This window comes from Echinops telfairi, unplaced genomic scaffold (genome assembly GCF_000313985.2).
Source record: "Echinops telfairi isolate 266 unplaced genomic scaffold, ASM31398v2 ScPeMD7_7469;HRSCAF=8507_1, whole genome shotgun sequence".
In the NCBI taxonomy this organism is placed as follows: Eukaryota; Metazoa; Chordata; class Mammalia; order Afrosoricida; family Tenrecidae; genus Echinops; species Echinops telfairi.
Window position 1 is genome coordinate 28,373,101 of NW_022111373.1, and position 8,365 is coordinate 28,381,465.

Here is an 8,365-nt window from a genome sequence, read left to right on the forward strand (position 1 = left end):
GAATTGGTATCCACACTGAAGGCTGTAGTCTATCACTAGTAAGCGCTTCGTGTTCTCTAAGTTTTCAGCAAGGTTGGGTCATCTAAGTGCATCAGGTTGTTAATGAGTCTTCCTCCTGCTGCCAAGTTCCTCTTCATAAAAATTCAGCTTATTGGATTATTAGTATTCATAGGCATATATGATAAGTGCATATATGATGAGTGCATGATTATGCATGTGTAAAGAAAGCATGGGGTGGTGTCTGACCTCCTTTTACTTCACAAGGGGGAGGGGAACCAAGCTGTTACAGATTGGAGAAACCCCAGAGAAAATCACCTTAAGATGCCTTTTGAAATTCGAACTGGAACTACTTCTAGCGATCACCTTTCAGCCAAATACTGGCCTGGCTCATTACCCATGAGTACAATATCCGTAGAAAGACAAGGATACACAAAAAAACTAAATCAGTGGAAATACAACCAACAGAATGGAAGGAATACAAATGCGGACACAGTGTGGAAATTGTAGCTAACGTCACAGAAAAATTTGTAAAAAAGTTGTTGAATGAGAACCTAATTTACTGTGTAAATTTTCACCTAACCTACAAGAAAAACAATTGAGGCAGATCCTTGTTCTTTTCTCTCTAGTGATTGACTACAGAACTGGGTTAGTGGTTAAAGGAAAAAGCTTGAACGTATTTTGATGGAGAACAGCGGTGATTCCTTCATGGAGGAACTTTATTAGGTAATATTCCTCCACCTTCTCCCTTATCAAATCATAAGTTTGAAAGGGGAAATAAATGGATACGTAACATAAACACGTTATTCTGTTTCTTTGTTTAGAGTGCGCTGCCCAGAAAAGAACATGTGCCCTACTCCTCTATGTAAAGTCAACACGCAAACTCCCTGCCCACTAGTCGATGCTGACGCATGGAAGGTCTGCAGGCTGGGGCAGAACTGCCCTGCAACTTTCTGAGACTGTAACTATTTTTAGGCATAGAAAGCCTCGTCTTTTTCTTGTGAAATGGCTAGTGGTTTCAAACAGCTGACCTAGTCCAAAGCATTACCACGACCCCACCAGGGTCCTTTCCTCTATGTAAACAGGAATATATATATAGTCATTTCCTTCAGGGATGCAGGTTTTGAGAAGTGTGTAGGGAAAACAATTCATTACTTCTCAATTCCATGTTTTCCAAGAGCTTTCTGAAGGCACATATGTACGTATGTGTGTGTAATGGTACTTCACACTTTGCTAACACCTGAAGCAATGTAATATGAGAATGAATCAAATTGTCCTTAATTGCGTAAAGTCAACATTATGAACATGACTGCTGGCATTGTTCTATAATACAAGTATTTCCTACCAATTAAAGTGTGCAAAACTTTTGCCCTCACTTCTACTTCTATACTTTGGGCACTAGGCTTTCTGTGCATGGTTACAGTGTTTTTCTTCTGCCTTCTATCCATTATCATGTTTAGTTGTAGTCAATATCGTTGAGAATTAAAAACCAAGAAATCATCCTGATGAAATTAATGTAAAAATAGATTCTGCTAAGAGCTACTGGAATTTTCTCACACATACAAGGCATGACCTCCAGTGGACAGAATTTGAGGTCTTCATTTGAGTTGCTAAGAAATGATTTTGATTTAGCTTTGGGGTGATACCTGAATACCTGATCTGTGATTACACATCCTGATTCTTCCATCTTGGTTTATCGCCAGTGTCCGGGGATAATGTATTAATAGTATCATCTTTTACTCTGAAATATGTTATTGATTGAATGATAGATTATAAAGTCACCCTGCAGATGAATGATAGAACCAATACAATTAAAACCTGTACTGATTTCTTCTCTCAGTGATCTACATATTAAGATTAAACTCATGTTTTTGAAGAGATCTCATGCAAATATATATCAGGACTACCTTGTAAAGATTTCTAAATTTGTTTGCTCAACAGAACACTGAGATGGAAAGATGAAAACTCATATTAAATATCTACTGTTTACTCTCTTTTCTGCCAGACACATTCATAGTTACCAAACTTGTTTAATCCTGAAAGTAGATATAATCCCTCTTTGACATCAACAGAGAGATGACATAAGAGAAGAGAGATCATTTTGTTCTTCCGATGCACCTACGTCATCTTCTTTCATCCCTTTTCCAACCACAAGATGTGCCAATATCACAGGCTGGAGACTCGTGGTGGTGACATTCTAACAGCGTCCTGACACATGATTATGATGTAAGGTAGGAAAGGAGGAAGACTGGGCTTTCTACTCCTGAATAGAGTTCAGTCAAGAGTTACCATCTCAGAAACTCCCAGGGGTTTGATATGAGTCAGCATCGACCCCATGGCAGGGAAAGAGAGAGATAGACAGAAAGAGACACAGAGAGGGAGAATAGGGAAAACAAGGCTTAACTTAATTCTGAAATACTTGCAAAGTCTTGGTTTGAAGGAAATGATAAGTATTATATTATACCTTTAGTGGTTTGCAAACCCGATCTATTATTGCACTATGATTTTAAAGCACACAGCCAATCAAGTGAATTGAAAGTCATCATTTCGATGACTATAGGGGTCAGTCACCCTTTGTCTGTCAGGCGGTCATAACATGGTAGCTTGTGTGTTGCTGTGATGCTGGAAGTTAGGCCACTAGTATTTCAAATACCAACAGAGTCACCCAGAGTAAACAAGTTCCAGCAGTTTCCAGACTAATTGCAGATAAGGAGGAAGGACTAGGCTGTCTACTTCCAAGGAATTAGCCCCTGAAAACACTGTGGATAACATAGATACATTGTCAGTTACTGAAAACATAGCAAATAGCAGAAGAACTTTCTCAGAGATCGTTCCAGGAGCCAAGCCCCTCCGGTAGGAAGGCAGTCAAAGCACAACTGAGAAAGAACTGCCTTTTCAAAGGAGAGTCGACCATAATGATATGAGTGGAGACAAGCCTGCGGGAGTAAAGCCTTCTATACCTCCGTTTGCTGACTCAAAATAAGAAGAAACAGCTGTAAATATCAATTAATAATTGGAACTGGAAATGTATGAAGTATGAGTACAGGAAAACTAGAAGTCTTAAAATGAAGTGGAATGCATGAATATTGATATTCTAGGAATTGGTGAGCTAAAGTTGATTGGTATTGGCCATTTTGAATCAGAATATCATGTGGTTTATTCTGCTGGGAATGACACAATCACAAGGAATGGCATTGTACTCATCGTCTAAAAGGACATGTCAAGATCTATCTTGAAGTACACTGCTCTCTATGATGGGAAAATGTCTATCAACATTCAAAGAAATCTAATCAATACAATTATTATTGAAATTTATGCACCAATTACCAAAACTAGTGATAAAGAAATTGAAGAATTCTACCAATGCATTCAGTTTAAAGTTTATCAAACATGCAATCAAGATGATTTGATAATTATTGGTGACTAGAATGTAAAAGGAGCAAAAAGAAAGGGACAGTAGGTGGAAAATATGGTCATGGTGAAAAAAATGAAGCTGGAGATCTTATGATAAAATTTTGTAAGACCAACAACTTATTAATCAAGAATACCTTTTTCAACAACATAAAAGGTGATTAAACACTTGGGCTTTTCAAGTTGGAATACACAGAAATAAAATTGACTTCATCCACGCGAAGAGAAATTGGAGAAGCTCAGTATCAGCTGCTAAAACCAGGCCACTGGTTGACTGGAACAGACCAGCAAATGCTTATCTGTAAGTTCAGGTTGAAGATAATGAAAATAAAAACAAGTTCACAAAATACAAAATACAACTGTAAGCATATCCCACCTGAATTTTTGAGAATATTTTAAGAATCAATTTGCTACATTAGACACTAATGATGGAAGACCTGATGAGCGATAGAATGACATAAAGAACATCATACATGAAGAAAGCAAAGGGTCATTTAAAATCCAGGAAAGAAAAGATCGAAGTGGATGTCAGGAGAAACTGTGAAATTTGCTCTTAACCACAGAGTAGCTAAGAAATGATGAATTCAACGAGTTCAGCAGAAAATATCAAAGGGCAGCTCAAGAAGACAGAGTCAAACATTATAATGAGATGTGCAGAGACCTAGAATTAGAAAAGCAACAAGGAAGAACATGCTCAGCACATCTTAAACTGAATGAACTGAAGACAAGATTCAAGCATCAAGTTATAATACTGAAAAATTCTATGGGAAAAATATTGAGTGATGCAGGAAGAATCAAAAGAAGATGGAAAACCTACACCGAGCCACTGTACCACAAAGAACTCCTCCACATTTCACCATTTCAGGAGAGAGTATGTGAGCAAGAACCAGTGGTCCTGAAGGAAGGAGTCCAAGCTGCACCGAAAACATTAGCCAAAAGGAAGGCTCCAGGAATCGATGGAATCCCAACTGAAACATTTCAGTAAGTTGACGAAACACTGTGCCAGAGAATGTGGAAGACAGCTACTTGGCCAATTGACTGAACGAGATCCATATTTGTTTCCATTCCAAAGAAATACGACCCTACAGCAAGCTCAAATTATAAAACAATATCATTGATATCATATGCGAGTAAAATGTTGCTGAAGATCACCCAACAACATTGCAGCAATACATTGACAAGGAACTGCCAGAGGTTCGGGCCCGATTCGGAAGGGAACAAGAGATGTCACTGGTGCTATCAGATGGTCTTGGCAGAAAGAGGAGGACACCAGAAGGATGTTTGCTTGTGTTTTCTCTTCATGTAGTCCAGCGATGGCACCTAACAACACAGGGGGAAGAGTGAGGACATTGTTCCTTTTCTCTTAGCTCGGTTGTTGTTGTTAAGTGCCACTAAGTTGGTTCTGATTCGGATGACAGAGTGAAGCACGGTCCAATCGTGCACCATCATCACAATTGTTGTGCTGGAACTCATTGCTGCTGCCACCGTGTCAGTCCATCACTTTGAGCGACTCCTCTCTTTTTGCCAACCCTCTACTTTATCAAGGATGATTTCTGTCTTCATGGATTGGTCCCTCCTGAGGATATGCCCAAAGTAAGTGAGATAAAATCTCAGTGTCTTCACTTCTAAAAATCATTCTGGCTGCACTTCTTCCAACACAGCTTTAAGAAAATCTCCAACTTCAAGACCTTTGAAAGCTTCCCATCTCTGTCAGTACATGACAAAATCCTTTCAATGATGTACAAGACCCGCATGATCTCTTCTCCCCTTCGACAAGCTAGATTCAGAAACTCCAAACCAAATTCAGTGCCTCCAACTCTCCTGCCCCTGTGGCTTTCTGAGACTATCAATCCTTAAAGGAGTAGAAAGGCCCCTCTTTCTCCCACAGAGTGGTTGGTGTATTTGAACAGGTGACCTGTGGTCAGTATCCCAACATGTAACTCACCGTGTTACCAGGGCTCCTTCTAAGCTAGACTGCTCCCCTTGACGTTGCTCAAAGACCTTGAACAACCACTCTTACTTAGTACTGTTACCTGTGGCTAAAACGCCCTCCCTGGGATATCCGCCCAGCTCAGTCTGGTACTGCCATCCGTTTTTGCTTTGGTGTTTGTTTTTCTCTCAAAAGTCACCTGTCGATGAAGACTTGCCCTGGCTCCACTCTAACAAGATACTCTCTAAACTCCTTCCTAGGTTGCCCCTCACCTCCCCTGTTAAATAAATGGCAACAAACATGCCGTGAGTATTAGGTAAACAGTACAAAGTTCGGAGGAAAAGTGGAGAGAGAGGTTGGGCCCCATCTAAAAAAATGTTACTTATCTCCTATGACTTCCAGCATATGAAAATGTCAGTCAAATGGTGTGAGATGGTTTAACCTTTCAGGGAAATCTAGATAATCAATTTGTATATAACGTATCAGTTTTAATTTTTCTGCTTTATTGAGACATAATTTAAGTATAAAACATGTACATATTTAAACATTTACTGATGGTCTTGATGTATGTATATATCCATAAAACCATCGCCCTAAATAATATACAGAATATTTCTTTCCATCAGTCCAAAAATTTCTTATGCCCCTTGGAAACTCATCCCTTCCCCACCCCATTCCTCAGCCCCGATCTGTTTTCTCTCACTATAGTTTACTGACAATTTTCTGTGAATCATTGTCTGGCCTCCTTCAGCATGACAATTTTAAAGTTGTATCATATTACTGCATGTATAATTCATTTCTTTTTATTGCTGAATAGTGCTTTGTTGGATGGATTTATCATAATTTATTCATTCACCTATTGATGGACATTTGAGTTGTTTATGGGTTTTGGCAATTACAAATAAGGTTATCATGAATATTTGTACAGAAACCTTTGTATCGAAGTACTTTTCATTTGCTTACTCTTCTAGTTTCTGAATATAAGCAACTAAAATAAAACTTCCAAGACCAAGCAGATCAATCATGAGTGGCTAACAAGGCACATCTGTGAAGCAGATCCAGTTGCGGTCAGCCAATTTACCATGGATACGAAGATTCGATTTTTTCCCTCTTTCTTTTAAAGCAGCTATTTGTTGTGACTCTTTGAGATCTGATCCCAGATTTATGTGCATTCCCAAAATTAAGGTTAAGCTGGTCAGAGGTCAGGCTAGGAGACCATGATTTTTGGCTTTCCTGGTGTTCCCTGGCCCAGAACTCTCAGTGGAGGTTGACTGTGAAGAGTCACAGTCATTGCATTGTAAGGCTCATTTCTTGGCGAGGATGGGGTGGAGAGGGTATGTTGACATATAATCTCCAAAGGACTACAGCTGACAGACAGAATAGTTGCCATAGTCCATGCGGGGTTCTAACTCCACTATTCCTCTAAACAAGCAAACGGACTCAGATGAGCTTGTCATTTCTTTGTGTGTGGTCCGGACACTCTTTTAGCTGTTCCAGGCAGCCTGCTGACAGGCCCTTGGAGTAAAATTTCCAGGGAGGCATGGATACAGGCATCCTTTGTTCTCTTTTACCTGAGAAGGCAAGAGAGCTGCAAGACTGGTTGGGATATTAAGTTACGTTTGCTTTTTCCATCTTTCCTTTTATCAAAGCTAAAGAAAGGGTAAAAGAGGTCATTACTGTCTCAGAAAGGTAACAACATCCCTTGTGGTTGCCACAAAGAAAAACAGTAGAAAAAATGTCAATTTGGGTAAAGATGGTTCTATGCCTCCGTGCTAGTTTCAGATGGCTATCAGCAATTGTTGGCATTTCTTTGCTATTTATAGACGCCTCTGCCTCTGTTGCCACATGATATCTACCTTCCCCTGTGTGACTCTCCATTTTTATAAAACATAACTCTTCTCTTTTCTCCCCTCTTATAAAAGACAACTCAGAAGCGAGTTTGGATCCACCCAGGTCTGGTACAAATTCGACATACTTGGATAGAACTTTAACATATTTTTTTGGAGACACAATTCAGTCCTTATAATGATTTTAAGGAACTCAGAAATATAAGAAGAAGAAAAAAATTACTGAGCCATTCAATATGTAGGAATAGAAAATTTTAGTTTTCTGGACTTAAATATATATTATATATACTTCAAAATTCACACACATATACACAATCATGTATACATACATGTACATTAAAGAGAAAGGCTCTTCTCTCTGGGAGCCATCTTTACTGCCATTGAGTCTATAGCGACTCATAGCAACCCTATATGACAGGGTAGAACTGTCCCTGTGAGTTTCTAAGACTGTAACTCTTTATGGGAGCACAAAGCCTCATTTTTCTCCCTCAAAGTGCCTGGTGCCTTCTAACTGCTGATCTTGCACTTCTTGATAGAACTGATGCCTTAAAAAGAAGTGATTTTACCTCTCTCTCAGGGCCAAGGGTTGGCTAGCATCAACGCTTCCCAGGAATCAGGCAAGAGAAAGGCTAAAGAAACTACTGAGAAAGCAGGAGTCTGAATGATCGTATCTGTGATAGTTACATAATCTGGTGTCAATTTGAGAGTATTACGAGTTAAGGGGTGGAGTCTGACCTATCAATCAAGATATAAGTATGAGGCCTCTGTGTGGGCATGGCCGCCTCCTGAGAATTCTGGGAACTCCTGTATTTCCTTCTTGAAGGCCGGAGAGACTTTCTCTCTTCTCACTCCCCAAGAGATTCTCTACTGACAAAACACATGGCCCTGGGAGCTGGAGAAGCCACGAGGACCTACCTTGATGCAACCAGATCTCTGGAGCCGGAGAACCCATGTAGAGACCCCTGCCAGTGCTGAGATGCTTACAAAGCCACTAGATCCCCAAGACTTCAAACCCACTGGCCTGTGATCCTCCTGCATTCGGTATCATTGCATGTATTTCATGAGCCTGAAGAGGACTTCATAGATTGTATCTGACATATGGGCTAATATTGGACTTATGGACTTGATCTGGACTGCGCTGGGACGTTTTCTCAATATTCAATTGCTCCCCTGCTCTGAA